The sequence below is a fragment of the Triticum dicoccoides genome, chromosome 1A (genome assembly GCF_002162155.2).
Source record: "Triticum dicoccoides isolate Atlit2015 ecotype Zavitan chromosome 1A, WEW_v2.0, whole genome shotgun sequence".
Lineage (NCBI taxonomy): Eukaryota > Viridiplantae > Streptophyta > Magnoliopsida > Poales > Poaceae > Triticum > Triticum dicoccoides.
Genome location: NC_041380.1, coordinates 36160869 through 36171486, shown reverse-complemented (window position 1 = coordinate 36171486; position 10618 = coordinate 36160869).

Genomic DNA, 10618 nt, shown 5'->3' with positions numbered 1-10618 from the left:
CTTTATTCCTGAGGATGAACGACTAGTACAGGCCGAGCTGAGCTATTTCTTCCGTGTTCTTTGTGCGAAAGAACTATCGCCTGCCATGCTAGAAGAAATGGAAGAGTTGGCGCCGGAGTTGATCTGCAAGTTAGAGAAGATCTTTCCATCGGGCCTCTTTAATCCAATGCAACACTTGATTTTGCATCTCCCGACCGAGGCACGATTGGTGGGGGGGCGTGCAAAATCCTTGGTGCTACGCAAGAGAGAGGATGCAGAAGACGGTTCGAGCAAAATGTAAAAATAAACGTAGAATTGAAGCATCGATGGATGAGGCATTCATTACTGAGGAGGCGACAAACTTCATGACATCACACTACGAAGCCAAAAATCGTCATTTTCATAATCCGAAGCCTCGGTACAATGCTGGCGACCCTAAAAAGGGTGGATCCAACCTCAACCTATTCAAAGGGAAGCTTGTTGGGGAACGTTGCAGAAAACAAAAATTTTCTTACGGTTTCACCAAGATCCATCTATGAGTTCATCTAGCAACGAGTGATCGGATTGCATCTACATACCTTTGTAGATCACGCGCGGAAGCGTTCAAAGAACGGGGATGAGGAAGTCGTACTCGACGTGATCCAAATCACCGGAGATCCTAGCGGCGAACGGACGGCACCTCCGCGTTCAACACACGTATGGTCAGCGTGATGTCTCCTCCTTCTTGATCCAGCAAGGGGGAAGGAGAGGTTGATGAAGATCTAGCAGCACGACGTCATGGTGGTGGATGCAGGGGTCAACGCAGCAGGGCTTCGCCGTTCTACTGCGAGAGGGAGAGGTGTAGCAGGGGAGAGGGAGGCGCCAAGACTCAAGGGTGCCGCTGCCCCTCCCCCCTTTATATAGGCCCCCTAGGGGGTGCGCCGGCCCTAGAAGATGGGATCTCCTAGGGGGGCGGCGGCCAAGGGGTGGAGTGCCCCCCAAGCCAGGTGGGGCGCCCCCCAACCCTAGGGTTCCCAACCCTAGGCGCATGGGGTGGGCCAAGGGGGGCGCGCCAGCCCACTATGGGCTGGTTCCCCTCCCCACTTAGCCCATGGGGCCCTCCGGGATGGGTGGCCCCACCCGGTGGACCCCCGGGACCCTTCCGGTGGTCCCGGTACAATACCGGTGACCCCCGAAACTCTCCCGATGGCCGAAACTGCACTTCCTATATATAATTCTTCACCTCCGGAACATTCCGGAACTCCTCGTGACGTCCAGGATCTCATCCGGGACTCCGAACAACTTTCGGGTTACTGCATATTCATATCTCTACAACCCTAGCATCACCGAACCTTAAGTGTGTAGACCCTACGGGTTCGGGAGACATGTAGACATGACCGAGATGGCTCTCCAGTCAATAACCAACAGCGGGATCTGGATACCCATGTTGGCTCCCACATGCTCCTTGATGATCTCATTGGATGAACCATGATGTCGAGGATTCAAGCAACCCCGTATACAATTCCCTTTGTCAATCGGTACGTTACTTGCCCGAGATTCGATCATCGGTATCCCAATACCTCGTTCAATCTTGTTACCGGCAAGTCACTTTACTCGTACCGTAATGCATGATCCCGTGACCAGACACTTGGTCACTTTGAGCTCATTATGATGATGCATTACCGAGTGGGCCCAGAGATACCTCTCCGTCATACGGAGTGACAAATCCCAGTCTTGATCCATGTCGACCCAACAAACACTTTAGGAGATACCCGTAGTTTACCTTTATAGTCACCCAACACTAGTAGAAAACAGGGCTTTGGTCCAGGCCGGGTCAGCCCATTAGTCCCGGTTCAGTCTAGATCCGGGACCAATGTGGGCATTGGTCCCGGTTCGTGAGCCCAGGGGGCCGGACGGGCCACGTGGGCCATTGGTCCCGGTTCATCTGGACCCTTTGGTCCCGGTTGGTGGGATGAACCGGGACCAATGGGCCTCGCTCCTGGCCCACCACCATTGGTCCCGGTTGGTGGCTTGAACCGGGACCAAAGGCTCCCCTTTAGTCCCGGCTCATGTCACCAACCGGGACCAATGAGGTGCCTATATATACCCCCTCGCGCAAGGGCAGAGCATAGTGCTCTGTTTTTTCTGGCCGAGGGGGAGAGGGCTTTGTGGTGCTCTAGCTCACCTCCTATGCACATGAGGTGTTCGATGGAATGCCTGAGCCACACTACTTAAGCTTTCTCCTCTCGAAGCTCGACCTCCAAGCTCCATTTTCCTCGAGATTTGTCTAGATTTAGCGGTCCGTCACGCCCCGTCCCCGTCTTCACCGCCATCGATCACCCACGCCGATCTCATCACCGACACCACCGTGGTGAGCCTCTTGTTCTTATCTTCTTTCTGAAAGGAAAAATATACTTACTTGTATGTTTAGATAGATACTTGTATCATTTTCTTACATTTATTATTGCATCTTATATAGTGCGATGGTTTTGGTATCCGCCCCCGTCGGCCCTCGTCCTATCTATGATTCGGATGTGGTATGTATATTATCTTTATAACTATTAGTTCATTTATTGTTTATGAAAATTATGCCAACCAACGTGACATAGATTTTATTTATCTAGGATGTATGTGAATCAGAAATGCCAACCGACCCTATTGTCGAGAGGTTAAATTTAGTTGAAGAAGAAAACAATTTGTTGAAGGAAAAAATAAAAAAATTGAGGAGGAGAAGATGATATTGGAGTTGCATGTTGCGGATGTCGTCGATGATCACAAGATCAAGATGGATGCGATGCGCTTGAAGATTAGAAAGATTAGAAAATATGCCATTCATACCGAGGCTTGGTATCATTATGCCATTGGATCAATTGTTACATTGGTTGCGATTATGATCGCATTTGTTTTCGCATTGAAATGTTTTACATAGTTTCAATGTATGGTTTAATTAATTAGATGCTCTGAAGAGCTATATGTTGTTAGATGAGAACTATGTATGCACTTTGGTTTTAATGTGATGGTGAACTTCTATTAATTTGGACACTTAATTATATATAACGCACGCAGATGAACACGCACGGTGGACTAGCTGTTCCGAATGACGCTGAGGGACACGCACCCATGTGGAAGATCAGAGATCACTGGCCCGCATTTGTGGCCCACAAGACATCGGAAAAGAGTAAGAAGATGCCGGCGACAAACAAGCAAAATGCTGCGAAGAAGATGCTTCACCATCGCACGGGGTCAGGTGGCTACCTCGTAGCCCGGCCTAAGTGGGCCAAGACTGAGAATGATCTAGTTGATAAAGGGATCGAACCAGAGACAATTAGCTGTCCAGACCATTGCCGGACTTGGTTCTTCGGGGCTGGCGGAACCTTGGACCCTGTAACAGGGAAGTGCATTTGGACGAATGATCAAATGGACATACCAGTCAGGAAGCTTAAGCAGTATATCGAAGCAGCGTAGCAAGGGAAGTTCTTTACAGGCAGAGAGAACGACGAGCTCACAATGGCCCTCGGGAATCCTGAGCACCCTGGACGGACACGAGGCATGCCAGGCTCCATTCCGTGGAAGGTTGGGTTTCCGGACACAGGCGGTTACAAATCCCATGATAGGAGGAAAAAAGTGCAGCAGACCCAAATGCAGGTGCTGCAAGCAAGGGTAGACGCGATAGAGGAACGAGAAGCAAATCGCAGCAAAGGTACTGCCGAAGCCTCCCCCGAAGCTACCCCGCCATCTCAGCGCAGAAGCAGCGTGGCTTGCACTGAGCTGCTTCAGCCGGAGCATGCCTTGATGGCTCCTTCCAGCTATCCCGTGGATGCTATCACGGAGTCTCAAAATTGCCACCTTATGACGCATGGATGAATTTGAAGGTCAAGGCGGCTATTGGCTCTGTTTATCCTACTGAACCCGGTGCAACTTTTCACTGCCGGCCAATTCCAGAAGGATATGCTAGGGTGATGGTGGATGAAATAACAGAGGGATATGAGGACCTCCAGCTTGACCACCCTACCGGTGAAGGGGAGACTCGGCTGGGGTCTGCTCTGAAGACTCCATGCCTATGGCGGAAGGAGATGATCAACCTTCCGAACTGGACGCCTCCGCCTCCTCCTCCTCCTCCTCCTCCGGCGAGTCAGGGCACTCCGCCTCCTCCACCGCCTCCTCCTCCGGCGAGTGCCGATCAGGGCCCTCGGCCGTCTCCTTCTCCGGCGCGTGGCGGCACTCCGCCTCCTTCTCCGCCTGTGCCGACGCGCCCGAGCAGCCAGCCTCCTCCTTCTCCGCCTTGTCAGCAAGGGCGGAAGAGACCTGCTGCCGCTCCAGCTGCTCCGTCGCGTAGTAGTCCTTCTCCTCCGCCTCGTAAGCAAGTAAAAAAGACAACCGCTCCGTCTGCTCGGTCCTTCTCTGAAGACTCCAGAGAAGTTACCATATGAGAGGACCCCGGAGGAGAACGCCGAGATCGCGCGAACCAAAGTGGATGACTGGTTTCAAGGGTTGAGAGCAAAGAGACATCCACCTCCAGAGGAGAAGGTAGATCCGATGAAAGTGAAGCGCACTCTGGCTGCCCTGGCAAAACCACCCAAGTCTCCGCCAAAAGGCAACTATGAGCGCATTATTGCAAAGACATGGGCCGAAGCAGAGCGGTTGGGAAGTACAGTCAGTGATCAAAGGCTGAAAGAATGACGGGCAGCTGGGAAACAAATTGCCCAGCTCGGCGAACAAGCGAAGCAATCGTGCCCCCCCTCAAGGTGCCTAGCGACATCGTCGATCCGAGGATGGTGCCCGGTTATGGCAATGTTGACGATTACCTGCCCGACGATGTACATTATGATACCATGGAGGTGCAGATACACAGATACGAGTACGGGAAGCCTCTCGTCAAAGATGAAAAATCTTTAACAACGATGATGCGAAGATTACATGATTGGTACTTGAAAATCTACAGAGAGTCTGGGGGAGGAGTACTTTGTATGCGAGAGTTAAACCGGAGCATGACCTCGTTGGAATTGAACTGTTGCCTATTCCATTTGAGGAGTTCTATCAGTTTTTCAATCAATTGGCCCTCGATAAAACAATGATCACCTGCTACTGTCTGTAAGTACTACTACTTCTGTCATTAAGTCTCTCTCTATATAGCTCATCTCTTTCATTGCATGTATTTATAATTATCCTCACTATATTATGCAGAATGAAGATCGCCGAATTGAAGAAAAGACAAATCGGTGATATTGGGTTCATTAACACATATCTCATAGATGCAACTGAGGTTCAACATCGTCCCGGAGATACCGAGGCCAACTTGCTACGATCATTCAAAAAAATGAAAACAAAGATATAATACTCTTTCCTTACAACTTCAAGTGAGTGTTACTGTCTTTTGCATATTCGGTTTCCCTTATATATTAGTCCAGGTTATAGTAATGTAATTGATGAGTTATGCATGCGTGTGCAGTTTCCACTATATTCTCCTAGAGATTAGGCTTGAGCAGGGAGTAGTAACCGTCTTGGACTCTAAACGAAAAGATCCCCAGGAGTATGCGGACATGACTGAAATCCTCAAGAAGTAAGTTAAATCGATCATTATCCACCATATCAGCAACTTTGTTCATTTCCTGATATCAAGTAATTGTTTTCTTTGTCCGGCAGGGTTTGGAGAAAATTCATCAGAACAGTTCCGGGACTGTTGAAGGAGCTGGAATTTAGACACCTGAAAGTAAGTACTATAGTAGCATGTTCCGCGCATCTCCTAGTGATTCAAGCGCTAGTTTCATCAATACCATTTAGCATTCTTGCTTATCAGTTTGATTGACCTCTATTTCTTGTAAAGTGGTTGTGGCAGGAAAAAGGGAATGATTTCTATGGATACTACGTCTGCGAGTCCATCCGCCACACGACCTGTGAGCGGGGCGGGTACTCTGACGAACAATATGAAGTACGTAAATAACAACATTCACAATTTTATTTTATTACCATCATTTTTATTGAGTTTCATTCATTCATATATATATATATATATGTATTGACCCCCTTCTTCAAATTAGATGTTTCGGAAGCGGGATGAACTCCTAGCACCAGCTCGCATGCGAGCAATTCAAGAGAAATTGGCGGCATTCTTTCTTGACCAAGTGATCGCTGAAGACGGAGAATACTATGTGGACCATGAGTCCGTATGATTATATTTGTAAGAGATAATTATTGTATATATGTAGCCGGTAGTGTCGGATAGGTATACGAGAACTTGTTGTTCGACCAATCTCTCGGAGAAGGAGAGGTGGTCGATATCACTTCTCTCTGTATGCATATATGTTCATGACGATCTTCTATTTCCTTTGTTTGCTTGCTAGCTAACTAGCGTGTCTAGTCCTCTCTATACGTATGTATAGTACGTAGCGTCGACCAAGCACGAACGTAAGAGAGGACACTTCTCTCTATTAATTATAGCTAGCTAACACAATATATGAAACACCTAAATTAACCCCCCAAAACCCCCCACCCCCCCCCCCCTTTCAAAAAAAAAAACAAAAACCCCAGCCACAGAAATGCTGACGCGTGGATGCCTATTGGTCCTGGTTGGTGCCACCAACCGGGACCAAAGGGTCTCCTGCCTGGGCTCTGCGCACTGCCCATGTGGAGGCCCATCAGTCCCGGTTCTGGATTGAACCGGGACTAAAGGTACAGGGCATTAGTACCGACACTTTAGTCCCGGTTCAGGAACCGGGACTAAAGGCCCTTATGAACCGGGACTATAGGCCCTTTTTCTACCAGTGCAGTTATGTTGTGACGTTTGGTACACCCAAAGCACTCCTACGGTATCCGGGAGTTACACGATCTCATGGTCTAAGGAAAAGATACTTGACATTGGAAAAACTCTAGCAAACGAACTATACGATCTTGTGCTATGTTTAGGATTGGGTCTTGTCCATCACATCATTATCCTAATGATGTGATCTCGTTATCAATGACATCCAATGTCCATAGTCAGGAAACCATGACTATCTATTGATCAACGAGCTAGTTAACTAGAGGCTTACTAGGGACATGTTGGTGTCTAAGTATTCACACATGTATTATGATTTCCGGATAACACAATTATAGCATGAATAAAAGACAATTATCATGAACAAGGAAATATAATAATAATCCTTTTATTATTGCCTCTAGGGCATATTTCCAACAGTCTCCCACTTGCACTAGAGTCAATAATCTAGTTACATTGTGATGAATCGAACACCCATGGAATTCTGGTGTTGATCATGTTTTGCTCTAGGGAGAGGTTTAGTCAACGGATCTGCTACATTTAGGTCCGTATGTACTTTACAAATATCTATTTCTCCATCTTGAACATTTTCACGAATGGAGTTGAAGCGACGCTTGATGTGCCTGGTCTTCTTGTGAAACCTGGGCTCCTTGGAAAGTGCAATAGCTCCAGTGTTGTCACAGAAGAGTTTGATCAGCCCCGACGCATTGGGTATGACTCCTAGGTCGGTGATGAACTCCTTCACCCAAATTGCTTCATGCGCTGCCTCCGAGGCTGCCATGTACTCCGCTTCACATGTAGATCCCGCCACGATGCTCTGCTTGCAACTGCACCAGCTTACTGCCCCACCATTCAAAATATACACGTATCCGGTTTGTGACTTAGAGTTTTCCAGATCTGTGTCGAAGCTAGCGTCGACGTAACCCTTTACGACGAGCTCTTCGTCACCTCCATAAACGAGAAACATTTCCTTAGTCCTTTTCAGGTACTTCAGGATATTCTTGACCGCTATCCAGTGTTCCTTGTCGGGATTACTTTGGTACCTACCTACCAAACTTACGGCAAGGTTTACATCAGGTCTGGTACACAACATGGCATACATAATAGAACCTATGGCTGAGGCATAGGGGATGACACTCATCTCTTCTATATCTTCTGCCGTGGTCGGACATTGAGCTGAGCTCAATTTCACACCTTGCAACACAGGCAAGAACCCCTTCTTAGACTGATCCATATTGAACTTCTTCAATATCTTATCAAGGTGTGTGCTTTGTGAAAGACCTATGAGGCGTCTTGATCTATCTCTATAGATCTTGATGCCTAATATATAAGCAACTTCTCCAAGGTCCTTCATTGAAAAACTCTTATTCAAGTAGGCCTTAATGCTGTCCAAAAGTTCTATATCATTTCCCATCAAAAGTATGTCATCTACATATAATATGAGAAATGCTACAGAGCTCCCACTCACTTTCTTGTAAACGCAGGCTTCTCCATAAGTCTGCATAAACCCAAACGCTTTGATAATCTCATCAAAGCGAATATTCCAACTCCGAGATGCTTGCACCAGCCCATAAATGGATCGCTGGAGCTTGCATACCTTGTTAGCATTCTTAGGGTCGACAAAACCTTCCGGCTGCATCATATACAATTCTTCCTTAAGGAAACCATTAAGGAATGCCGTTTTGATGTCCATTTGCCATATCTCATAATCATAGAATGCGGCAATTGCTAACATGATTCGGGCGGACTTCAGCTTCGCTACCGGTGAGAAAGTCTCATTGTAGTCAACCCCTTGAACTTGTCGATAACCCTTACCGACAAGCCGAGCTTTATAGATGGTCACATAACCATCCGCGTCTGTCTTCTTCTTAAAGATCCATTTATTTTCTATGGCTCGCCGCTCAACGGGCAAGTCAGTCAATGTCCATACTTCGTTTTCATACATGGATCCTATCTCGGATTTCATGGCTTCCAGCCATTTGTCGGAATCCAGGCCCGCCATCGCTTCTTCATAGTTCGAAGGTTCACCGTTGTCTAACAACATGATTTCCAAGACAGGGTTGCCGTACCACTCTGGTGCGGAACGTGTCCTTGTGGACCTACGAAGTTCAGTAGCAACTTGATCTGAAGTTTCATGATCATCATCATTAACTTCCTCTCTAGTCGGTTCAGGCACCTTAGGAACATTTTCTTGAGTTGCACCTTTTTCCGGTTCAAGAGGTAATACTTCATCAAGTTCTACTTTCCTCCCACTTAATTCTTTCGAGAGAAACTCCTTCTCTAGAAAGGATCCATTCTTGGCAACAAAGATCTTGCCTTCGGATCTGAGGTAGAAGGTAGACCCAATAGTTTCTTTAGGGTATCCTATGAAGACACATTTTTCCGACCTGGGTTCGAGCTTTTCAGGTTAAAGTTTCTTAACATAAGCATCGCATCCCCAAACTTTTAGAAACGACAACTTAGGTTTCTTCCCAAACCATAATTCATACGGTGTCGTCTCAACGGATTTCGACGGAGCCCTATTTAAAGTGAATGTGGCAGTCTCTAAAGCATAGCCCCAAAATGATAGTGGTAAATCGGTAAGAGACATCATAGATCGCACCATATCTAATAGAGTGCGATTACGACGTTCGGACACACCATTACGCTGAGGTGTTCCAGGCGACGTGAGTTGTGAAACTATTCCACTTTTTCTTAAGTGTGTGCCAAATTTGTGACTCAAGTATTCTCCTCCACGATCTGATCGCAAGAACTTGATTTTCCTGTCACGTTGATTCTCAACCTCACTCTGAAATTCCTTGAACCTTTCAAAGGTCTCAGACTTGTGTTTCATTAAGTAGACATACCCATATCTACTCAAGTCATCAATGAGGGTGAGAACATAACGATAACCACCGCGAGCCTCAACACTCATTGGACCGCATACATCAGTATGTATGATTTCCAATAAGTTGGTTGCTCGCTCCATTGTTCCTGAGAACGGAGTCTTGGTCATTTTACCCATGAGGCATGGTTCGCACGTGTCAAATGATTCGTAATCAAGAGACTCTAAAAGTCCATCTGCATGGAGCTTCTTCATGCGTTTGACACCTATGTGACCAAGGCGGCAGTGCCACAAGTATGTGGGACTATCATTATCAACCTTACATCTTTTGGTACTCACACTATGGATATGTGTAGCATTACGCTCGAGATTCATTAAGAATAAACCATTCACCATCAGAGCATGACCATAAAACATATCTCTCATATAAATAGAACAACCATTATTCTCGGATTTAAATGAGTAGCCATCTCGTATTAAACGAGATCCTGATACAATGTTCATGCTCAAACTTGGCACTAAATAACAATTATTGAGGTTCAAAACTAATCCCGTAGGTAAATGTAGAGGTAGCGTGCCGATGGCGATCACATCGACCTTGGAACCATTCCCGACGCGCATGGTCACCTCGTCCTTCGCCAGTCTCCGCTTATTCCGCAGCTCCTGCTTTGAGTTACAAATGTGAGCAACTGCACTGGTATCAAATAGCCAGGAGCTACTACGAGTACTGGTAAGGTACACATCAATTACATGTATATCACATATACCTTTCGTTTTGCCGGCCTTCTTGTCTGCTAAGTATTTGGGGCAGTTCCGCTTCCAGTGACCACTTTCCTTGCAATAAAAGCACTCAGTCTCGGGCTTGGGTCCATTCTTTGGCTTCTTCCCGGCAGCTTGCTTGCCGGGCGCGGCAACTCCCTTTCCGTCCTTCTTGAAGGTTTTCTTACCCTTGCCTTTCTTGAACTTAGTGGTTTTATTCACCATCAACACTTGATGTTCCTTTTTTACTTCTACCTCTGCTGATTTCAGCATTGCAAATACTTCAGGAATGGTCTTTTCCATCCCCTGCATATTGAAGTTCA